A 25620-nucleotide genomic window follows, 5' to 3' on the forward strand; every position below is an offset into this window, starting at 1 on the left:
GCATTAAATAAAACAAAGGAGGAAACAGAGACTAAGAGCCAGGGAGAAACTAATGAACGCGAGAGAACGACGGAAAAAAGAGAAGAGACGGGAACGCAGGAGATAGAGGAAATAATAATAGAGACGACGGCAGAAATAATGATGGAGGCAAAGGAAACAAAAGAGGTGACAAACACAAATAGTCACGGAAACAGAGACGTGGAGATGGAAACGGTAGAGGAGAGACTACACGATAAAGACAGGGTGAAAGACGAGCACACACACGTGGAGTTAGTGAGGGACAATGAGGGTGAGCTGGTGGAATGTCGTGACCCAAGCAAGCAGCAGGATGGCCTTCTTCAGGAACGAGGGGAGGGAATATTCCCCCTTGAAGCGGATCGCGACGAGGTGAGTCTGGTCGAGCTTTGCGAGTTAGAGGGGGCGAGTGCTGTGGACTGGTGCACGTGGAGCTTGCGGGGTGTGAAGGCCACGGGACCCCTTGTGGCAGCACGAATCCCCGGCGTGGTTGTCCCGGTGTGTGTGTTTACGAGTGTGGCGCAATGCGTGCTTAAACGCATGCATAGCGTGGGTGAAAGGCGGTGTGTTAGAAAAACACCGTGTGTGAGGAAAACACCGTGTGTGAAAGAAACAGCGTGTGTGAGGGAAACACCGTGTATGAAAGAAACCGCATGTGTGAGGGAAACAGCGTATGTGAGGGAAACACCATGTGTGAAAGAAACCGCGTGTGTGAGTGAAATGGCCTCCATGGGTGAAAGGCCATGCCTGAGAGGAATCGCATGTGTGAGATCGCGGTATGAAAGGGAAATGGCGGTTGGTATGCGAGAACACGCAACCGCCTGTCCAAGTGTCATGGTAAGGTGTGTGAGCGTCATGGCACGCAAAAGTGCTTGTGTTGAATGGCGACGAAGACGGCGACAGATGAGGGACGAAGGCCGAGTAGTGGCCGTAGCTGTTTTGGGGACCGTGCTGGATTCGCACAGCAGCGCGCGCGGGGCCCGTGCTGTGCTTCGCACTGGGCCGCCGCGTGCGCGCCTGCACGAGTGAAACCAGTCCGGAAACGCACGCGGTGGATGTTAGCTGATCCCATGGACGGACAGAAGCTCGGCTGGGATATGAATTTGGAACGGACGGGTTCTCCAGGCGAGTGTGTTTGTAAAGCTCCAACAAGCAGAGCACATGTGTTCGCGTGGGGAACCCCTCGAAATGCGAGGCTTGCTTGGGATGCGCAAGGTGACGTTGTGGCTGCACGGAGGTTGGAATCCGGCAGGAGGGGAATCCCTGCCGGATGTTATCGTCCGAGAAGGGACGAGGTGCGTGAAGTGCGAACAGCTGCCGTGATGTCACGGAGAAAAAGCGCAGGTTGCGAGTTGCCGCGCTGGTGCACGTATAGAAAAAAAAGAGAGAAAAGCAAGCCTCGCCACTTCGAGAAGACAGGATTCCCTGGGCAAGGGGTGGAAGACCCCCTTGCCTTGGGCACAGGAAGGAACTAGTTAGGGGGAAGGGTTAGCTTTGTTAGACTGGCCTCATGGGACAGGGACAAGTCCTTATGGAGCCCGTGGAATGGATTAGTTAGAAGGATTTCGGCGATCGGACCCTGTCGCGCGTGGACAGAACAGTTGGCTGATTTACGGTGTGGTTAAAAACACACCCGTAGCTGGATTACGGCGTTGATCCGGAAAGCTACGACTGGATTGCCCGTCCGGTGGGCGCGCGTGGCTGCGATTAGTTAAATGCGGTCACCCGCACGCCGAACGGGTGGAAACCATAACAATATTATTGATGATGTTGGTGTGATTGACTTTAATTAAAGTTTTTCATTTTTTTCTTAAATAAATGAAGGAGAGAGTCAAGACGTTTCTAAGGATTGTTTATGTTTTAAAAATTAAGATTCAAATGTGCATGTTGGAAACTAAAAAGGTTTTGGCACTCTGTAGGAATTTTTCTCATAAATAAATGAGTTATTGTCTCAAATGTAAAAAAGAAAACTAATTCGAAAAAATCTCATATTTTAAAAGTAAAAATAACAGGGTTATACAAAAAGGTATATGTTCGGTGTTTGGTTCAAAAAAAAATCAATTTATCTCCAAACACAAACTCGGAGGAGATATACAAAAGTTTTTATCAGGAAGTAAATTTACAACTACTGGAATACCAGGGGAATTACATCTACCAGGGTATTCTTTCTGTTGTCCGGGCACAAACTTGGATAAAAGATTAGATGAGGCAGACAATCCTCATCCATGGAGTAAGCCCATCAATAGGGTAGATGAAGTGTGCATGAGACATGATATTGATTATGGACATACCACATCTTTGGAAGAAAAGCATGAAGCCGATAGAGAAATGTTGTATAATTTGTCTCTGATACAAAATCCAACCTTGAGAGAAAAAGTTGATAGGTTCATCGTGAAGAAGATGATCAGTACTAAACTGAAACTTGGCCTTGGAAATTCAAAAACTTATCGGCTCTGATGATGTCATTAAGACTGAAGAACAATTAGCTGATGAATTACATAAACTAATATTCACAAAGTTTCAGAGAAGGAAGGTTTATTCCAAGGAAGTTGATTATATCTGGTCCGCTGATTTGATTGAACTCAATAATGATAAGGGGTACAAGTATGCTTTAACCGTTATCAATTTGAGGAGTAGATATGCGTGGGCTGTCCCTATAAAAAACAAAACAGGTAATACTCTTATGTTAGCCTTTCAACAGATATTTAATAAAAGTAAGAGAAAACCTAAAAAATTGTGGACTGATGAGGGTACAGAGTTTTATAACAAGACATTTATGATTTTTCTAAAAATAAGCTTTACATTATACAGTACCTTTAATGAAGGAAGAGCTGTTGTTATTGAACGCTTTAATCGTACCTTAAAAGAGAGACTATATAAAAAATTCACACAACTCGGTTCACAACAATGGTCAACTTTTATTCAGGATACTGTCGATAAGTATAATGACACGATTCACACGTCAACGAATACGAAACCATCTAGTCTGCCAATATTAGCCGGTAAAAGTCGAAAAGGTCGAAATTTGGGTGTCAAAGCTGAATTTTTGCACACTGACCCAGGAGACCTGTTAGATATCCCACAAAAAAGTCCCGAAGAATCCCATGGGGCGTTTTTCCAAAATTCAAGATGGCCGCCACATCGCCGCTCAAATCATGAAATCGGCATAGCTCGGAAACTATTGAACATAGGATGTTGCTTTTGGTGTCTACTTCCATGTTTTGTGACCCAAGGAATCCAATGGAAGCAAAAGTAATCACCTCCAGCCATATTTTTCTCATCATAAATCCAATATGGCGTCCCGTCCCGCATTGTAATTTTTCCAAATTTCTGAAATGAATGTCCGTTTCTTCGTGGAGTAATATTTTTGATGTTGGACGACATTTTCTGGCTCAACTGTGGAAATAAACAAGCCCTAACTGCAGTGCTGCCGCCTATGGGTGGTTGAAGTGAGGGAAATGAAACCGAAACCTTGCAAAACGAAAACGAAACATCGCAATCAAAGATGACCGATATCAGGCAAACTTTGCCTCGCCACTGAGAGGACGACCTAAAACGTCATCTTGTGAGAAGAAGAGACGAAAAAGGTATTGTAGTCTCTTTCATACCCGTGGAACGAGGTTGACACTATTCTCTGTGGCCGATCAGGAAAATGAAGGCCGATCAGGAACCGTAGACATAGGTAGATGGCTATATGGTCCGAGGTACATAGCATCCCTAAAACGAAACTAGTTGTTGATCGGGAATTCCGTTCTTTGGGTTCATCATTTCTCGCCGCAGCCATCGTCGGCTGAATTAATCGATCGGTCAATTTATTTCACAACGTCCCACGTCGGTCATGCATTTATTTTATACCGTATCGCGGAGGGAATTCCGCACACAGAAATAGAGCCCTACGCAGGAAATTCGATTTTTTTTTTTCAACGAAGTAACGTATTGCGATTTGGATAGCACATGATAAGACATGTTTTGAGACGGGTTTAGAGCAAAACTATTTGTATCGATTGCAGAGCTCTGCAAGGGCTTGAAATTATCTTCTAATCTTCACACCTATTTCTTTATTTCAGGCGCCATGTCGAGTCGCTGTGCGCTGTGCCCGGAGTATGTTGCTGAATCTCCCTCTGAATTTCAACCCGATGGAGAAACCGTGCAGGTCAGGGCCAAGGCGAGGTCTACAATTGTTGATGCCAGTCACCAGAGAGAAGACGACAGAGACCAGTATCTCAGCACTGCCCAGCCACTCATAGTTCATGTGTCCTGTAGGAAGGTTTATACTCAAAAGAACACTATCATTTCCCATACGAAGAATCTAAGCCCCTATGGTGATAACATTGAAACCCCCTTTCTTCGTTCTACTGAACAGCGTTCGAGTAAATTTGACATAACCAAGAACTGTCTGATTTGTGGTGAGGAGGCAAATGAAAACAGAACGAAGAAGGTTACCAACAAAGACGTTGATAGAGTGTGCAGATGTGAAACATTACCATTCATCCAGAAGATCAAGACACATGCTGAAAATCGAAATGATGAAATTGGCAGAAAGGTGCTGTGTCATATAGCCACAACCATAGATCTTCCCGCAGCCGAGGCCAAGTACCATAATCGCTGTCGTCTCAATTTCTTTCGAACTAAGAAACCATGCTCAGAGCACATTGAGGACAAGAAGAAAGCCTTCGACTTCCTCTGTGACTTTTTCAAAGACAACTCGGAGTGCCAGTATTCGATAAGTGAGTTGGAAGAGATAATGAAAGAGAACATGCATGATGAGGCTGAAGTATATACCAGAAAGCATCTTGAACATAAACTGAAGGAGCATTTTGGTGACAGCTTGGTTGTTACATCATTTGCAAGCAAACCCAATGTATTGACATTTCGCACAGCTTTTAGTGCAATCGTAAACAAGTCTTGGTTCGATGACAGGAATCCTGATCCTCAGTCTGAGAAACGGCGCATGGCTAGAACAGTCGCTGAAATAGTATCTGCGGACATCCGTTCCATGCCTTGTGAATGTGATGTGTACCCCTCCCCTCGTTCTCTACAACTTAATTCTCTGCAAAAGGCAGTTACTCAGACACTCCAGAATCTAGTTGAGAGAATCATATCTCAGCGAGGTCACCATGCCCAAAATACTACACTGACTCAGCGTAAGAGCGTTGCGATTGAACAAGCTATCATATCAGCCACACACCCCAGTTCTTTCCTGTCCCCATTGCTAATAAGTCTAGGTGTATATCTGCATAGGAAATATGACTCAGAGAATCTCATAAACATGTTTCAAGCTTTTGGCTTCTGTTGCTCATACGAGGAGGCCAGGAGATATCAGTGGTCAGCTCTTTATGGTTCATCCCCATTCCCTACTAATGATGATGCATTTGTTCAGTTTGTCTTTGACAATGCTGACCACAACGTCAAGTCTCTCGATGGCCATGGCACCTTTCACAGTATGGGTAGCATCGATGATGACATGTGGCATGATGTAGATTGATTGCACTCCTACGCCAACTTGTACATCTCACGCAAGAACATTCTTCCAGAGTTCATTGGAGAAGAATCATGTTCACACTTGCTAAGTTACATTGTGTGGTAATATTCACTGTTCTACCCTATGGAACTCATTTAATGTTGCTAACATATATGTTGTTCTTCTTTATGATCAATAAATGTTTTTGTGGAACTTGCACACTTATTTGATTCCTTGTATCATGACATGGGTATAGATTACAAGCAGCACCTTTCTAAGTCGATCGATCCGTTACTGAGACATTACAAGGTTTCCATCATTGCGGGATGCCATATTGGATTTGTGCTAAGTAGATATGACTGGAGATGATTAATTTTGCTTTCATTGGATTCTTTGCGGTAGAAAACATGGGAATAGACACCAAAAGCAACATCATATGTTCAATAGTTTACTAGATATGCTGATTTCATGATTTGAGTGGCGGTGTGGCGGCCATCTTGAATTTTGGAAAAACGCCCGATAAGATTCTTCGGGACTTTCTTGTGGGATATCTAACAGGTCTCTCGGGTCACTGTCCAAAAATTCAGCTTTGACACCAAAACTTCGACCCAAAATGCTAAAATCAGTAGGCTATATACTTTATAAGTCCAAGGAACTGAATCTATCACATCAACAATTTTAAAAAGTTCATTCGTCCACCGATTTGAATAACCCTTTTCAAAATGAGATTTCCATCTATATATTCTGACTATATTACCAACTTGAACTTAGGCTTTTTGACATTAATCTCTTTTTCATATTTTACTTTTGTAAATGTTTCTGATTAGTCTACTGATTTTGTTTAGAAGAACTGTGAGACACACCATGCCTCAGGGGATGCTGATCTCCTGATTGTACTGAAGGCCGTGCAGTCTGCTACTGTAACCAACACTGTGTTAGTTGGTGATGACACAGACCTCCTCGTCCTCCTTTGCTACCATGCAAGCTTAGAATCCCATGACCTCTTCTTTTGTCCCGAGCCAAAGAAGAAGACGAAGAAGCCTCGCATATGGAACATCAAGGCGACAAAGAAAATGATTGGTACAGACATATGCAAGCACATACTGTTTCTACAAGCAGTTCTTGGGTGCGACACGACATCTCGTCTTCATGGGATTGGAAAGGGAGTTTCCCTCAAAAAGTTCAAAGCAAACAACACATTCCGTGAGCAGGCCAAGGCTTTTGATACATATCCAGCTTCTGGATGTGATGTGGCAGATGCAGGAGAAAAAACATTGGTGATAATCTACAACGGAAAGTCAACTGACACCCTGGACACCTTCCGGTATCAGTGCGACTGGGACAAGGTGGCTTGGAGCTCCTCTCACGTGCAACCACAGACGTTACCACCAACATCAGAAGCAGCAAAGTATCACAGCCTGCACATGTATCTGCAAGTCCAAGAATGGAAGGGATGTGCAGATGAACTTCTTCCGACAGACTGGGGTTGGCAGAAGTGTGACGAGGGTTTTGTGCCACTTCAGACATCAATAGCTCCAGCTCCTGAAAATATGTTACGTGCCATTAGGTGCAACTGCCAGGCTGAATGGAGCACCATGAGATGCACATGCAAGAAGCACAACATTGAGTGCACTCCAGCTTGTGGAGACTGCAGGGGCTCTGGCTGCACAAACACTCCATGTGACAATGATGAGGATGATGACGACATTGTCGAGTTCTACTTTAATATGCTTGATTTTTCTCAACATGTACAGTAAGTTTATAATGGATGTAGTTTCTGAGTTTAATGCGAATTTTCATTTTCATTTCAAAACCTTCATCAGGCAGATGTGATTGCCCCGAGTGGAATTGTGAATTTTGTCATGTTTCAATGATTTACATAAGTATATTGTATTGCCATGGACTTGATTTCATCTTGTGCCTTCAACATTTCTTATTTTTTGGTCCAGGAGCCAAAATCAGTATCAGGTAAATTTTTTTTTTTCGGGACAAAACATTGACATTTTTTGACAAAAAACCTATAATTTTTTATTTTACCCTCAATACATTTCACTTTTTATAATTATTATTTTATATCAATAAACTGACCATAACTAGAAACAATTAGAATGCAGAAAAACATAAATTTACACATTAAAATATCAATGTTTACAATTTTCTCATTTTCCCCAAAGCCGGGTGGCGGCCAAATTGGATTTCCATGATTTCAGGACTTTCCCCCAGGAGGATCCCTTCGGACTTTATTTCTATCACTGAGGATATATCCAGGAATCAAAATCTGTTGAGTTTGCTTTTGTTGCAATTTGTGTGAGATCATCCGACAATTTGACTGTACTCATAATATAATCAGTTGCTTCACTGCGATTCTCAGAGGAAGAACACAAACAAACTTACCGATATTGTGATGGACTCTCTTCTTCCTCAGATGAAAAATAGTTCATGTTTCAGTCGTTTCTCAACAGGACAAGATGAGATAAATTATAAAGCCATCAGACAGAAGAGAAATGCCTGGCTTATAAGCAATGTTGGAGGAATTCAGTTGGATCTTTGCCTTGAGTTTCCTCATTGTTCTCTTTCCTGATTTTAAACAGCTCAGTAATTCTGGAAAATTTTCCAAGCCTCCTGTTTTCAGCTTCACTCAGCTTACAGGATGTGTGTAAAGTATCAGACTCTCGATATAATTTTAATGTCCATGAGTAAAACCAAAATATAAATTTAATTAAAAATAAGTTGGAGGATGTAAAAAAAATTCATTGGATCACTCTTTGAGTGGAGTAAGTAATTGGGGCAGAGATCGATCTCTTCTTTTGACCCCATGGACTGAGAGTCAGAGGAGGGAGAGAAAATCATTCTCCTGTTTTAACTGAATGAGCCTTGAGATAGAGAGTTCTCCCTATTAATTTTTATGGGGGGAATCAGTTTCCTGTTTGGGGAGAAAATCATTCTCCTGTTTAAGGTTTTTTTAAGGGGTTTTCAAAAAGGTTAACCTATACATTTGTATGAGGTTTTCTGGGCCCTGAGACAGTCTCAAATTAACATGAGCTTGTATGGGAGAAAACCATTCTCCTGTTTAAGGTTTTTTGAGGGGTTTTCAAAAAGGTTAGCCGATACATTTGTATGGGAGGAATTGAACTCCAGTTGAGGGGTTTTCGTGGATCAATTCAAAGAGTTTTCCCCCTTCACCCCATTCATTTGCATGGTTGCCTTAGAAACCCCATATATCCTCTTCTCACGTTATCTCTTACTTGATCGTTTTGCCGGGGCTCGTGAAAATATGTGCTCCGCACTGGTCTAGAAGAACATCTGTCGCACACCAACCCCGAGTGCAGATCTAGTGACAGGCAAACAGCGAGGTGCAGTGAAGAGGGTGGAGCAAAGAGGTGGAGAAGTGGGCGTGGCAACAGGCAAAGTCAGGGTGATGCAGGCAGGCGAGAGGGAGGAGAGAGAAGGCAGATGACTTCATGATCCGCCTTTTATTAACCCCAGGCGAAGGGTGGGGTGACGACCCGAAGCGACACGCCCTTCTCCGAATTCTGCCCTTCCAATGCATCCTGGCCCCGTTTCTGGAAGCCAACCTCCTGGGGCTGGAAGCGGCCTCATTCGCACATCCGGAGTGCCACGGCCGGGAGCCCTGCACCGAACTCCCGGGCCGTGTTCTGGCGACATATGATCATATGTGTCGTTTCTGAGAAGAAGTTGCAAGTATTTGTGGATGGACAGACGGACTGATGACGTGCCATCCCATAAGCTCCCGGAATGACTTCACAGAGGAGCTAAAAACCATCCCTATGAATATTATTACAAACGAACTACAGTTGTAAGCTGTCTGGTGCTCAGCGATGATCCTGAAGAGAGTCGACGACGGGAATGGGGGACAGGGTGGATCACAATACTCTGTTACGGTCGTTTCTTTGGTTGTTTTTTTACTGCATTCAACAGCTCAGTTCATATTGGTGGCGTCTCTGGGTGCCCATGGTAGCGTTTGAGACAGGTCACTTTAGATTGTTGGCCTTGACACATAGTGCCGGATGAGTAACACAAAGGATTTGACATATTCATCGTTTCTACATTACCTCCATCAACAGATAAAGTACATCGCAAGATAAATGTCGTAAATGCTGAGTTGAACAAACGTCCTAAACTCATGGACTTAGTCGGGTTGGGTAAATATTGAAGTTTTTTTCGGTTAAGTGTCTTCACATTGCATTTTCTATGGCCATTTTCGATGCTGAATTTTCGATTCCCGCCTTTGGAATAAACTCCCTCACTCTATTCTTTCCCATTCTTCCCTCCAGGCTTTCAAAACAGCTGTTCACCACCACCTCTTGTCATCCCCCATCCAAATCCTCGATCTTTTCTACCCCCGATAATCCACCCAAGCCCACTTCCTTCAAATTCCCTGCTTTCCTTCCTGAAAGTCCCTGTAATGTCCATCTTCTATTCCCCATGTTCCCCGTCCCATCCCTCTCCCTTCCACAGATCTCCTAATGTGTCTGTTCCCCACTGTTTTGTCCCTCCCACTCCCGCTCCTCTTGTCTCATGCCCCTTGCTGTGCGTTGTGTGTTAGCTCTCACACGAGCCTCGACAAGGTATACAAAAAAAGAAAAAAAAATCTGAAAACGTTGGAATTTTTCTACCTCCGATGACTTTTCACCCCTGGAACTTTAATTTATTCAAGATGGCGACAAAAAAATAATATTTTTTTAATGAATTTCTGACCAACTGCAAGAAAATATGGCTTGTAATATATCAATTTATAGGTTTTTCCGATCAGGAAATACGAAAATGACACTTATGCAACGATTTGATGATTTTTAAAACAATTTTTGAAAACAGCACAATATTTTGCTAAAATTGAACTGTTTTTGTCATTCTCAGATCAACATAAGACCGAAATCACTCCAGTGCCGCCAACAAAAGTTCATTAATGGTATCCTGCATGGATTCATCGGGTTTGATAGCATTCTTTATAGAGTTGTGCAGCTCGGTAAAACTGAATTTTTGACTGTGGAATTTCCCTGCTCCATCCTTCACACGTCTTTGTTGGCGTATGTCTGGGGCTACAGTTTAGCGTAAATATGTCACTTCCGCCAGAAGTTCTTTCTCCGATAGTGTACTCAGTAAATATAGACTGTCTGGGGGCAAAGGTCGTTTGTGCTTTTTGCAAGTTTGCATTGTATTCAATAGCCTAGTATTTTTCTTTTTCTTAAAGTCTTCCTTTTTCCTAAATAACTTGATTTCGGTCCTATGCAACATCCAATCAATTTTAAAATGTGATTATCGTATTCCTTGACCTGAAAAACATATTAAATGATATATTACAAGCCTTATTAATCACATTAAAGAACGAAAACATGAAAAAGGTAAATTCTTGGCTGCCATTTTGAATAAATTAAGGCCCCGGGGGTCAAAGGTCATCGGAGGTAAAAAAAAAAAAATTCGATCAGATTCGGATTCAGCATGGAAAACGGCCATAGAAAATGCTATGCACAAAATTTCAATGATATTTACCCAACCCTAGACAGTTAATGCATTAGTCACATTTGGCTCGGCGGCCGTAGGGTCAAAGAAATCTATGGCCACGAGCAATTATAGGGCGGCCGCAGTATTTCCACGGTCACACAATGTAGCAGTCACATACGTTTTTATTTTTCGGGTAGCTGCACGGGGTATTTAGAAATTGTGGAGACAGAAAACGTGGGGGTGCCGTACGGTCTTTGATTTGATGTCGCACGGTGACCTCAGGGTGTCCCTGTGGCTGCCATAGAATTTTCAAGGCAGACGCAAGGTAGCCTCAAGGTGCCTGCAAGGCGACCGCAGGGGGGGCCCGAAGGCGAACGTAATTTTTTTTTTGTTATTTTTTGGGGATTGGCAAAATTCATTTTTCATTGAAAAGAGCCTACGGCAGCCGCACGAATAATGCAAGCCCACCGGACGCCCTACGTACGGTCGACGTGGAACATCTACGACATGGCTACGGTTTGTCAAATTGCTACGGCCAACCAAGAATTGAAAAAAGTTATAACTCCGTGCTTTAATTCCACGGACACCCCTATGGCCTGTAAAATATAGCCATTCGGCATAGGGCCACCCTGAGGCCACCTCAAAAAGTCTGCGGCCGCCGCACGTTTCTGTCAATTCAAGTGGGGTGGGGGGTACAGCCGCCGTATCTGAGCCGAAGAGCAAATGTGACTCATGCTTTTGTAAAGCATGTCGTCTGGGACACGGCCGTCGGTTTGCCGCCGATTGTGACGTCATCGATTCCCTCTTTAAAAATTCTATCTATATTCAATGTTTTTATCCCCTGCCGTGTGGCGGAAGGGGGATATTGTTGTCACCCACATCGTCCGGCTGTCCGTCCGTTCAGGCGTCAACATTTATAGCTGTGAGTGCGATAACTCATAAACTGTTCACCATATCGATTTGAAATTTGGGTCACACATGTACCACCTGAAAAGGAAGAACCCTATTGATGTTGGGCATGGCCGGATCCAAGATGGCCGACTAGGGCGGCCATCTTCAAAAAAATGTTTTTTGTAATAAATGGAAAACCGCTTATCTGATTTCAATTACTTTTGGTTTCTACGTTCCTCACCCCTGGGGAACTTTTTCGAGATGATGACCAAATGGTGTCTTGTTTCCAATTCACCTCCCTCATTATCTGGAATATGTATGACCTTTTTCATTCAATGGTGGGGGATTCCCCATCTCTGATGGTATATTTTAATCCGCTATCTGAACATACCCCACGATCAGCAATTTATACATGTTAACACGGCGTTTGTTCAAGTGAGGAAAAACTCTCTTGGGGAAGGGGCGAGGGAGAAATGAAGTCACCACAACCTCCATCACAACGAGACCCTTCGTCCTCACAACGAGACCCTTCGTCCTCTCAAGTTTGGTGTGGTGGTCAAAATACACACAAACAAGACACGAAATTGCGTGCTCCAGTATGATGATGATGTTGAAAGTAAAAACGATGATACAATCCACGTGAACCATCTGTGGTGATCCAACATGGCAGATCGCAAGTGTGATGACGTCACACGTATGTTGTGTGTACAGATTGTTGAGGTGGAGTGAAGTTGTTCGAATGGGGGGAGGAGAAGGTGAAATGGAAATAACACCTCGGATTAAAACATTTACAATGCATTAATTCATGAAAGGATTTTAAAATAGACGATTACTGTTATTATGATTAAAATATCATTCGGTTCAAGTCCCTCCGGCCGCCACCAAACCCCAACCCAACTCTTCCCCATGATAAATAATGATTTATTTATTTTAAAAATTACTAAACGACGATGACGATCACAGAATGCACCACGGTTCCGTGCTGAAACTCCGCCGTTGAAGTGCGAGGCTACCGACGTCACAGTTGTAACCACGTGGTTCCAATGCAACAGTCACGTGATACTCAGTGCGACGTGAGGATCTCGCGCTGCTTGACGTGTTTTCGACGCCTCCAGGATTTTTTCACTGAATAATTTTCCACAAAGCGTCTTGGCTTCCAGAACGGGGCTTTTCAAGAATAAATCGCAACCAAGGTACCTCACACGGGGGTTTTCACATTAACAACTTAATTTTATCTTTTCATGTCGAGTGTAACCCAATTACGAGTTATTTTACTTTGGTGATTTACCTCCATTTACCTCACTTCCACCATCCCCTCCATTTACCTCACTTCCACCATCCCCTCCATTTACCTCACTTCCCCCATCCCCTCCATTTACCTCACATCCCCCATCCCCTCCATTTACCTCACTTCCCCCATTCCCTCCATTTACCTCACTTCCCCCATCCCTCCATTTACCTCACTTCCCCATTCCCTCCATTTACCTCACTTCCCCCATCCCCTCCATTTACCTCACTTCCCCATCCCCTCCATTTACCTCACTTCCCCCATCCCCTCCATTTACCTCACTTCCCCCATCTCCTCCATTTACCTCACTTCCCCAATCCCCTCCATTTACCTCACTTCCCCCATCCCCTCCATTTACCTCACTTCCCCCATTCCCTCCATTTACCTCACTTCCCCCATCCCCTCCATTTACCTCACTTCCCCCATCCCCTCCATTTACCTCACTTCCCCCATCCCTCCATTTACCTCACTTCCCCCATCTCCTCCATTTACCTCACTTCCCCCATCCCCTCCATTTACCTCACTTCCCCCATCCCCTCCATTTACCTCACTTCCCCCATCCCCTCCATTTACCTCACTTCCCCCATCTCCTCCATTTACCTCACTTCCCCCATCCCCTCCATTTACCTCACTTCCCCCATCCCCTCCATTTACCTCACTTCCCCCATCCCCTCCATTTACCTCACTTCCCCCATCCCCTCATGACATCGAGTTGTTCGCTTGACGGATATTTATTCGCCGGCGATCCCCCGAGCCTGGTACCACAGGTAATCACTTTGTAAAATGGGGTCTAAGGGGGGTTGCCAGATGTTAAAGATCCATCATGTGTTTCACAAACAGTTGTGGAGTTATCGCCGGTTCCCTGAACAAATTACAAATTCCTTTCATTGAACAAACGTGTGGGTCAAACGATTCGTGAAAGACTTGAACCCACAACTGTTCCCACTGCCACACTGTGGTGGGGCAAAGTCAGCGCACACGAAGGTTCTTCAGTGCAACCGTTTTTAATGGCGTCTCCTCCTCCTCCCCCTCCTCCCCCCCTCCTCCTCCCCCTCCTCCCCCCCTCCCCCTCCTCCTCCCCCTCCTCCCCCTCCTCCTCCCCCTCCTCCCCCCTCCTCCCCCTCCTCCCCCCTCCTCCCCCTCCTCCCCTCTCCTCCCCCTCCTCCCCCTCCCCCTCCTCCTCCTCGTCCTCCTCCTCGTCCTTGCGGGCACCTTGAGGCTACCTTGCGTCTGCCTTGAATATTCTATGGCCGCCACAGGGCCCCCTTAAGGTCACCGTGCGACATCAAATCAACGACCGTGCGGCAACCCCACTTTTTTGGTCTCCAAAATTTCTAAATATGCCGTGCAGCTGCCCGAAAAATAAAAACATATGTGACTGCAACATTGTGTGACCGTGGAAATACTGCGGCCGCCATATAATTGCTCGTGGCCATAGATTTTGGAGACCTCACGGCTGCCATGGCAAATGTGACTTAGGCCTAAGTGTGCGTTTCTCGTTAGGGTTCCGTCCCTCGTCTTATGGGAATTGGATGTTCATGCGCTGCAGAGTTATTTTGATCGTTAGGATTTTTACATCAACAATCACGATGACACCTGCCTTCGCTTCCTCCCACCATTATCCAGCGGCACCATTGCACACGTGTGTGTCAGCATGTACGTGGGCGGAGTTCACGAGAACCTGATCTCTCTCTTGCCCAATCAGGGAGATGCGAGCAAGTTCCCTGGCGGTCGGCCAATGAGCACAGCCCACGCAGGATAATATTCCTCTGCCTGTTTGAGGGGCGGTCCGCCGCGACGGCCGTCACATACCCCCCCTCCCTTCCAATCAGCGGACTTGGCGCCCCTTTCGGCCATTCCCAGGGGTGACGAGCGAATTGCATGACGGAACCGACCAATGAGGAGGCGAGTAGTGAGAGGAAGAAGCCCCTCCCTCCAGAGAAGAGATAGACGGGACGGCGCGGTGTCTGCAGCTGCTGGTCTCGTGTCGCTGCTGGTCTTCTGGCTTTCGTCTCATCGCTGGTTTTGGGCTCGTCATGTGCAGGAGGAGCGTGCGGGAGCCCGACGCTGTCCTGCGTACCCGGTGCTTGCAGCGGCATTGAGCTGCGGGTTCGAGTCCTGCCGATCCAGAACGTCGAAGACCCCTCGAGGCGTGAAGGTCCATTTCGTTTCTTTTGGGTGTGCATCTGTCTGTGGGCCCGTCTTTAAGTAGGAACTGTTAAGTGCTTTTGCTGTACATTATTCGCATTCCTTATAGTCGGTTTAACTCTGCCCATTGTGTGTTCCTTCCCCACCTATTGTAAATAAATATCCATTTGTTGAATGTTTTAGCTCGTTTTTGTTTCTTTTATTGGTTTAGCACGGTGCGTGTTGGGGAATTAAAAAGGCCGTTGCTGCTGTGGATGTATATTTGGACTGACGGGAAACGACTCGTCCCGTTTGAGCCCCGTCGAGGGTGTGAATACTCGGTAGTTTGCCACATGGGCCTCGAGGTATTTTGAAGTTTGGCAAATAACCCTTAGCCCACGCGGTTGATTTTATTGACGATTCACGGTCCTGTAAGGGACCCTTCAGCGTTATCCGAGGGTAACGATCTGAATTATGGATGTTCGGTGGAGTCGACTCTGCAGCTCCATCTAGCGGTTGTGCTCGCCGCCGATACCCGGTCCACAACAATATCACCACTTTAAATGACCCATCGAAGATGGGCTGAGATGGGCACTTGGAGTCAGGGAGTGTCGATGCCATCAGATTAATAAATACCACTACCACTGTCAACCAGTACAAGGAATATTGATGAGGCCAATTATCCTATCATGAGAATGGTTAATGTACATCACATTAATTACATTAATCAGTTTATTTCCCCACCAGCGAAGTGCAAAGCACGGTTCAGCATTTGGTTCACTCTGTCAGTCTCTGATCGAAGAACTACGTCATTTAAATTTAGTTTATATTTTGAACACCAGAACATGAATCGGAGGAACATGACCCTGGAGATTAATTGTTCAGCTCTGAAATTGGTAAATTGGATGGAATCTTGTTCCGAGCAAGAGCTGCATGGAGCCCGCAAAAAAGCTTACCCCTGCAGAGCAGGGAAAAATGGCTGGAAAAAGGCTGTTTTTTTATTTTCTTCCTTTCTGGCAGTACAATAAAATTTAAAATCATTTCAAACGGGAAACTTACTGTTTTCAGTGACATCATTAAAGATGAACAAACATCGACGTCACATTCACTCGTCCACCTGTCTCGACCGAAATCTTGTGTTTTTTTCACCTTTGCCTGATGTTTTATTTTTTGTGATGTTTAGTTGAGGGGACATTGTTGTGTCAGTTGTTGAAATGAAGACTGAATATGATATCTGGTTTCACACGTTCGTATGAAGTTGTGGATTTAAGAGGTCTGTTCTTTTTTCAGGGAAGCAAACATGAACAAGTCTGCTACTTCTGATGACGTCGGTCTGATCCCCTCATCCACATCCACCAAGCCAAAAAATCCCGATCTTTAGAAGCATCTCAAGTAAATAAATTTATTTTCCTCTTCTGAACTTTTAAAGGCATGTTTGTGGATATTTCTATCTCAACAAATGTACAAGAAATTAACTTTTCAGTCTTTTTTTTTCAACTTAGGCAAAAATGCTGGAGATGTGGCAAGAAAGGGAAGGGTTGTGGCAACAATGTCCATATCATGGAAGGAAGAGAAAAAATCCCTTCGGAATGTCGTGACATGAAACGTACAAGCAATAGAAATGGTGTTCCTTTCAGGAAATTGAAGCTGTTCCTGTCGTTTCACAATCACATTTTGCTCATTAATTATTTTCTGTACCATAGGTTAGATGTTTCAGCAAGCCTGTTGTTGGCTTTGTGGTGAGGGTGGCAAGCTTGGGATCTTAGGATCCTGAGTTTGAGCCAGGTTGTCCACTGAATTAACACTAGGTGGGGTTGATTCAGCGTGTTATCCCTCTGAAGTCGGCAAAATAAGTACCAGTGTCCTAGTGTAGGGGTATAGCATCAGCGCATAATTGTGCCCCAACATAATGATCGCGACCAGGCAGCCAAGGTGCCATACGCAAGATGATGAAGAAGATGTTTAAGTGCTGGGGATTGCTTTGATGTGCTTGTACTCAGATGTGTGTCCTTGGTTAGCTGGGTGTGCTCTGGCTTTCAAAAGGAATTTGCCACTGTGGCTGATCCAGGTTTCGCATGATTAGCCACAGGAGAAAAGACATAGCCACATATTTTATTCAAAAGGATTTTTTGAGGAATATGAAATCATAACTTTATTTTACGGCGGATGTATGAGTTTGATGGGTGAGGTTGGTTGGATGAGTGAGTTTGACGTGTGAGATTGGTTGAATGAATGACCATCAGGGGAGGTGGTGATTGTAGTGTCGTGTAGAAGATGCTTAGCAGGCAGACAAGAGGGGGGGAACAGTCGAGCGTGGCTGTGTTGCACAAGCGCGAGCGCGGGCGTACTTTGCCCACAGCTCTCCTTTATTACGTACTCAGCACACTCACAAGCCGGGCGACTACGGCATCACTACAACGCCTCAGGCGGCGCGCACTCCTTATATTCCTGGCAGACACGATGACCACGACGACCACTCCTCCCATCATCATGCCCCGCCCTGCATGCCCGCAGGCTATACCACAGTGATTGTGAGGGATGGTGGTGGTGGTGGTGTGTGTGTGTGTGGGGGGGGGGGTATGATCGTTGTGCCTTTTTGGAGGTGGTAGTGGGGGATGGGGGTGGTTGTGGACCAGGATTGGACCAACCTCATGCCAGTCAAACTCACTCATCCAACCAATCTCACCCAACAACTTCACTCATCCAACCAATCTCACACATCAAACTCACACTTCCAACCAATATCACCCATCAACTGCACTCATCCAACCAACCAAAGTCACCCATCAAACTCACTCATCCAAACAAACTCTCTCATCCAAACAAACTCGTCCTACTACAGGTACTACTACTGATTGTGTCAAAACTCACCTGGCAACCACTGACCCAACAGAGCATGTATCGCCGAGTAGCACCGAATCATTCCGGAAAAAAAAAATTTTTCAAAAAAATTAAAATAAAATTTTGAGACGAGAATCATGGGAATCATGCGTAATTTCGGTCGTTTTTTTTTTACCAGAAACGAGTTTAAAACTACTAAAGTTAGTATAAATAAGCTTGTACGAAATCACGTGTGATTCCCGTAATCAAAACATACAAAATGGCGGCCGTCTCAACGAAGGTTGAATTCTCTGCTAAAATCACACAAAATTCGTGTAAAACTGGTAAAAAAAAAAACACCACTAAAACATGGATTAGCCACAGTGGCTCACATGGGTGGTTTAAAATATGAGCCAAATGTAAGGGGGATTCACCCTGTGGCGACGTGGCGAGTGGCAGCGCACACCCAGGTTGGAATCTTGATCCAGATATTAAGTGTTCCATCTGCTAGCAGTGGAGGTTTTGGTGGATGTTCAAGATCGCATGTATCTTGCAAAGAGTTGTTGAGTTATCGCTGGTATCCTGAACAAATTACTTATTCTTGTGAGTGAACAACAGCATTGGCCAACTGATTCGTGAAAGACTTGGGCCACGACTGTTCCCAACGCCAGACCCTATAAGAAGGAGGGGTAGCAGAAGAAGAGAAAGTTTAATCTCTTCAGAATGTCGATTGAGAAGAAGTGCAAACGACAAGTGTCTGGTGAGAAGCGATTCACGGAATTCCACTTCAACTCGATGCATCAAAATATTAATCTTCATTTTCAAATATTTGATTCATAATAAAGCACGGAAACAACTGCTATGTACAATATTATATCAGAATAATACCATGAATACCCTCAGCCAACTCAAGGAATTCTGAGGAGTCCATTGATCCCATCATGATTCTGACATGAACAACACATGAATTAAATTAATCAGTTTGTTTCCTTTTTACTTATCACTGTGAATGTGAAAGGGGGTGGGAGTTGGGGTTGTGGTGTTTGAGTGATGTTGGAGTGTGTAGAGATGAATACAGTGTGCAGGAGGTTCACAAACATCGATAAAACATTCATCCTCTGCCCGACTTGACCAAAATCATGGTTTTTCTTTTATTATTTATTTTTTATGACACCTTTTTCTGATATTGTTTTTTTTTTTGTGATGTTTGGTGGAGGGGACAATGTAGTGTCAGTTGTTGAAATGAAGACTGAATATGATATCCTGTTTCGGACAATGGCACGAAATTGTGGATTTAAGAGGTCTGTTCTTTTTCAGGGAAGCAAACATGAACGAGTCTGCTGCTTCTGATGACGTCGGTCTGATCCAGTCATCCACATCCACCAAGCCAAAAAATCCCGATCTTTGGAAGCATCTCGAGTAAATATATTTCTTTTCCCCTTCTGAACTTTTAAAAACATGTTTGTGGATATTTCTATCTCAACAAATGTACAAGAAATTAACTTTTCAATCTTTTTTTTCAACTTAGGCAAAAATGCTGGAGATGTGGCAAGAAAGGGAAGGGCTATAGCAAGAATGTCCATATCATGTAAGGAAGAGAAAAAATCCCTTCGAAATGTCATGACATGAAACGTATAAGCAATATAAATGGTGTTCCTTTCAGGAAATTGAAGCTATTCTTGTGGTTTCACAATTACATTTTGCTCCTTAATTATTTTCTGTAGCATAGGTTAAATGTTTCAGCAAGCCTGGTGTTGTATTTGTGGTTAGCATGGCCGACTTGGGATCTTGGGATCATGAGTTTGAGCCATGTTTTCACTGAATTAACACTAGGTGAGGTTGATTCAGCCTGTCATCCCTCTGAAGTCGGCGAAATAACTTCCAGTGTCCTGGTATAGGGGTATCGCATCAGCGGCATAGTTGTGCCCCACATAAAGGCGCTGTCACACCTTGACGTTTTAGCCAGCAATGGCAACGTATAAAAATGTATGTAAAACGTTGGCGTACGCTGAAGTTTTGAGTTTTTTTTAAAAAAGTTTTGGTCGTATTCTTAACGTGTTGGTCGTATGCATAACATATTAGTAATGGGCACAGAACGTTTCGTTGTCTTATAGATAACTTATACCAATGAATGCTTAGCCTGTTGTCGGCGTTCACAACCTATGCCCAACGATAGTTTAACTTAGGCATAGCGCGCTGCACGTATCGCCGACGGACTCGTGGCGTTCTCTGTTAAAAAGCTGCCGTACGCTGATTTAAATCACAACCGCCTGAAAATTGGAAGTGTCAACATCGCAGTCACACCTTGACGATTTAGCCAGCGTATGCCGACCGATGAAAAATGTGTCTAAAACGCTGGCACACGTCAAATACGGGATGGGTAAGTTGTGTACACGTCAGGAGCACGCTGAAAAACAATGAAGTACGCTGTCATATTCCGTGGTACGTCTAGTACGTCGTGAAATTTCAAGCATGCTGAAAATTTTACAACATACATGACGTATAGCTCACAAGTTCCGCATACGCTGGCATAAGTTCTCGCCAGGCTCCGCGATCGTTGACACACGTCGGACACACGTTACTTCTAAGTTACTCGTAAGTCGAAACACGTCGAGGTAATCTTTAGCATACCCGAAACTTAATTTTTAACCTATGAGTAGCGTGCTTTGAACCTATGTGTAACGTATCTCAAACGCACATTGTCATATGTAGACGAATTTGATTGACGTCTTCCGGACGACCACAGAACTTAGTGAACGTGTTTCTAACTTGCATCTACCGTATAATGGCGATTTGGCAGCGTTTAGGGGAATTGGTATATACAAATGGGCTTCACAAGAGGAACCCGTCAGTGTTCCAGACTCCATGTTGAGTAGATGTCAATGTCAGTAGTAGTAGTAGTATTGGTAGTCGTAGTAGGTCCATGTCAGTAGTAGTTGGTGAGCGTGATGGGGAGGGTGTGGGTGATGATGGATCCTCGTTGCGTCCACGAATAGGATACTACTTTGCACCATTGTTCGATATTCTTTTCGGCGAATTTTTTTTTTTCTCATTCCCACGATGAACTATTTTTTTTGTTTCAGTTTTTAAAGTATTCAAAACGACTTGGACAAATGCATAATGTACGAGTAATGAACACAGAACGCTTCGATAACTTATAGATAAGTTATACCAACGATTGATTCGCGTGTTTTAGGCGTCCGCAACCTATGCCCAACGATAGTCTAATGTATGCATCGCGTGGCAGCGTATCGTTGACGATTACGTGATGTTTTCTATTCATAGACTGCAACTTCACTTTTAATAAATGGCTGTCACTTGCCTGTTGTTTTTGGACGCTGGTGCTCGGCAAATGAAATCGTTTTCATTGAACGAGTTAAATTGCTTCCACAGCACTGCAGTCACGGCACCAACAGCAGCAGGCTCAGTGCCAGCCTCATGCCAGGCTCAAGCGGATCCCTGTAGAAGGTGTACTGCTTGGTTATCCTTGGACCCACTCTGGCTAGCAGCTCGTTGAACATCGCTGGGGGCATTCGCAGGAAGTTGGTGAAGGATGCATGGTCCTCGTTCCGGAGTTCCACCATGAGCTGGTCATATATGCCTTAATGGCGTCGCCTCCCAATCCATGGTCTGACCCAGTTCCTTCTCCTCCGTTCACGTCTTCTTCTCCCGGCTCTATTGGCACGCAACTGGTGCAGTGTCAACTCGATGAGGTCATATTGATGTTTGTGGACAGGTAGGTATTGTCGTCTCAGCCTTGCCGTATCCTCCATCTCTCGGAATGACATGGACATGTACTCACCACGAAGTCTAAAAAAACAGACGGGTTCCTCCTGCGAAGCCCCTTTTTATATACCAATTCCCCTCATCGCTGCCAATACGCCATTATACGGTATCTGTAAGTTAGAAACACGTTCAGTAAGTTCTGTGGTCGTCCTGAAGACGTCAAATACGTCTACATACGTATTTGTGCGTAGGACATGCTTCACAAATAATTCCCAAGCACATTACTCATATGTTATAAATAAGTCACGGGTACCCGAAACATTACTTTGACGTGTTTCGACGTATGAGGAACTTTCAAGTAACGTGTTGTGAAGTGTGAACAACGTTCATGTAGCGTGCTTACAAAACGTTACTCATAGCTTAGAAATAAGTTTCGGGTACGCTAAACATTACCTCGACGTGTTTCGACGTATGAGGAACTTTCAAGTAACGTGTTGCGAAGTGTGAACAACGTTCATGTAGCGTGCTTACAAAACGTTACTCAGAGCTTAGAAATAAGTTTCGGGTACGCTAAACATTACCTCGACGTGTTTCGACTTATGAGTAACTTCCAAGTAACGTGTGTCAACGATCGCATATCGTGCCTACAACTTATGGCCAGTGTAGCGGAACGTGTGAGTCATACGCCGGCATACGTCGTAAAATTTCAAGCATGCAAAAATTTGAGGACAACCCAAAAGTACAACGTTTAAAGCCAGCGTACTACGATGTATGGCAGTGTTTTTCAGCGTGCTCTTAACGTATACAAGACGTCCCCATAACGTATTCGACGTGTGCCAGCGTTTTAGACAAATTTTTCATAAATCGGCATACGCTGGATAAATCGTCAAGGTGTGACAGCGGCTTAATGATTGCTACCCGACAGCCAAGGTGCCATATGCAAGAAGATGAAGAAGATGTTTAAGTGCTGGGGATTGCTTTGAGTTGCTTGGACTCAGATGTGTGTCCTTGGTTGGAATCTTGATCCAGATATTGTGCACTGGGGGTTTTGGTTGAAATTCAAGATCGCATGTCTCTTGCAAAGAGTTGTCGAGTTATCGCTGGTATCCTGAACAAATTACTTATTCTACTGAGTCAACAAAAGCATTGGCCAACTGATTCGTGAAAGACTTGGGCCACGACCGTTCCCACCACTAGAGCCTCTGCAAAATGATGTGGTCGCCCTTTTGACAAGTTGACACTAGAACCATAAGGGAGGGGTAGCAGAAGAAGACGAGAAGAAGAGAAAGTTTAATCTCTTCAGAATGTCGATTGAGAAGAAGTGCAAACGACAAGTGTCAGGTGAGAAGCAATTCACGGAATTCCACTTCAACTCGACGCATCAAAATATTAATCTTCATTTTCAAATATTTGATTCATAATAAAGCACGGAAACAACTGCTCTGTACAATATTATATCAGAATAACACCACAAATACTGTCAGCCAACTCAAGGAATTTTGAGTAGTCCATTGATCCCTTCATGATTCCTTCATGAAAAACGCATGAATTAAATTAATCAGTTTATTTACTTTTTACTTATCAATGTGAAGGCGAAAATGGGTGGGGGGCGGGAGTTGGGGACGTGGTGTTTGAGTGGTGTTGGAGTGTGTGGAGATGAGTACAGTGTGCAGGAGGTTCACAAACATCGATAAAATATTCACTCCTTTGCCCGCCTCGACCAAAATCATGGTTTTTATTTTATTATTTATTTTTATGACACCTTTTTCTGATATTGTTTTATTTTTTGTGATGTTTGGGAGAGGGGACATTGATTGTAGTGTCAGTTGTTGAAATGGAGAACGAATATGATATCCGGTTGAGGACATTGGCCCAAAGTTGTGGATTTAAGAGGTCTGTTCTTTTTCAGGGAAGCAAACATGAACGAGTCTGCTGCTTCTGATGAGATCGGTCTGATGCAGTCATCCACATCCACCAAGCCAAAAAATCCCGATCTTTGGAAGCATCTCAAGTAAATAAATTTATTTTCCTCTTCTGAACTTTTAAAAACATGTTTGTGGATATTTCTATCTCAACGAATGCACAAGAAATGTACCAGTGTCCTGGTATCGGGGTATAGCATTAGCGGCATTGTTGTGCCCCAACATAATGAGAGCCACCCAGCAGCCAAGCTGCCATCCGCAAGAAGATGAAGAAGATGTTTAAATGCTGGGGATTGCTTTGAGTTGCTTGAACTCAGATGTGTGTCCTTGGTTGGAATCTTGATCCAGATATTAAGTGTTCCATCTGCTAGCGCTGGGGGTTTTGTTGGATGTTCAAGATCGCATGTTTCTTGCAGAGAGTTGTCGAGTTATTGCAAAGGAAGCTAAGGTGTCGGTGAGTACAGTTTCCTACACCATCAAAAGGCACTTGGAAACTGGAGGAAGCTCTGACAGGAAGAGGTCTGGCAGACCCAAAGCCACGACACAATCAGAAGACATGTTTCTGACAGTTAACAGCTTGCATGTTAGGTCGCTCTCAGGACAGCAGCTTCAAACACAGCTTAACCTGGTCGAAGTAAGGATGTCTCAGTTTCAACTGTGAAGAGAAGACTTCGAGCTGCAGTTTTGACAGGTCGAGTGGCAGTCATAAAGCCATTGCTAAGATGGCAAAATAAGAAAAAGAGGCTTGCCTGGGCCATGAAGCACCGCCAGTGGACTACTGAAGACTAGAAAAAGGTCTTAAGGACAGATGAATCAAAATTTAAAATCTTCGGTTCATCAAGCAGGGTTTTTGTATGCCGTCGAGAAGGTGAAAGGATGGTTCCTCAGTGTGTGACACCAACTGTCAAACATGGAGGAGGAAGCGTGATGATCTGGGGCTCTTTTGCTGGATCCAGAGTCGGCAACTTGCACAGAGTAACTGACACCCTGAACCAAAAGGGCGACCACATCATTTTGCAGAGTTATGCAATATCCTCTGGTCTTCGCCAAGTTGGTCAGGGGTTCATTCTACAGCAAGATAATGATCCAAAACATACCTCCAGGCTATGTCAGAACTACCTTCGAAGAAAAGAACAAGACTGTAGGCTTCAGATCATGGAATGGCCAGCACAGTCTCCAGACTTAAACCCCATCAAGCTGGTTTGGGATGAACTGGGCAGAATGGTGAAAGCAAAGCAACCGACAAGTGTAACACATTTGTGGGAACTTCTGCAACAGTGTTGGAAAGAACTTTCCGAACAATATTTGATTTCCATTGTAGAAAGAATGCCACGAGTATGTCCGGCTGTTATATAGATCTGCAAAAGGTGGCTACTTTGATGAGTCACAATTTTTGATTAAATTTTGTTCAACAAAACGATACCATTTCTTTTTTATCTGCAATTGTTACTTACGAAATCTAAAGATTTCGTAAGTATATTGATGACTTCCGTCCTCTGTTTGTGTGTTTGTTTGTGTGTGTTTTGTGTGTTTGTTTGTCGGCACGATAACTCGAGAAAGGAAGAAGCTACCAATATCAAATTGCACCTCGTGATTCAGGAGGGTGATGGCGAGCGCTGATTAGATTTTGGTCAAAATCTGTCAAAGGTCAAGGTCACAATGAGGTCAAACATAATTCCGTAAATTCATGTGGAGAAATGCAGTATTTTTGCTTCGGTCGACGTTACGAGTTCGTTTTAACTTCGATTTTAATTTTGTCTTCGGTTTTTGCAATCGCTTTGGACGCTTAAAACTCGGTTGTCGAAATTCTGGTAAAAATTGGATGCTTTGGAGACGTTTTAAGATTGTATGAAAAATATTTCACTCGCCGTGTCACGGCTCGTCACGTGGTGCAGCTTGCTCGAGTG

General features: G+C 44.2%; 1 protein-coding gene and 1 long non-coding RNA gene across 2 annotated transcripts in view; both read left to right on the top strand.

The window, feature by feature from the left end:
- LOC147031567 (uncharacterized) overlaps positions 1-4220 on the top strand; it is a 104530-nt gene extending 100310 nt beyond the window's left edge. The window contains exon 12 of the transcript XR_015053574.1: positions 4083-4220. The gene's annotated coding sequence lies outside the window, so the exon portion shown is untranslated. The remainder of the gene's footprint in view (positions 1-4082) is intronic.
- An 8682-nt stretch (positions 4221-12902) lies between these two features.
- LOC147031570 (uncharacterized) lies at positions 12903-20834 on the top strand. Its single transcript, XR_015051867.1, has 4 exons — positions 12903-13023; positions 16536-16637; positions 19383-19484; positions 19594-20834. It is a non-coding gene; the product is annotated as an uncharacterized LOC147031570 (long non-coding RNA).
- The last annotated feature ends 4786 nt before the right edge of the window (positions 20835-25620 follow it).

Source organism: Eptatretus burgeri, chromosome 2 (assembly GCF_056783735.1).
Source record: "Eptatretus burgeri isolate ZD-2024b chromosome 2, Ebu_testis_v1, whole genome shotgun sequence".
In the NCBI taxonomy this organism is placed as follows: domain Eukaryota; kingdom Metazoa; phylum Chordata; class Myxini; order Myxiniformes; family Myxinidae; genus Eptatretus; species Eptatretus burgeri.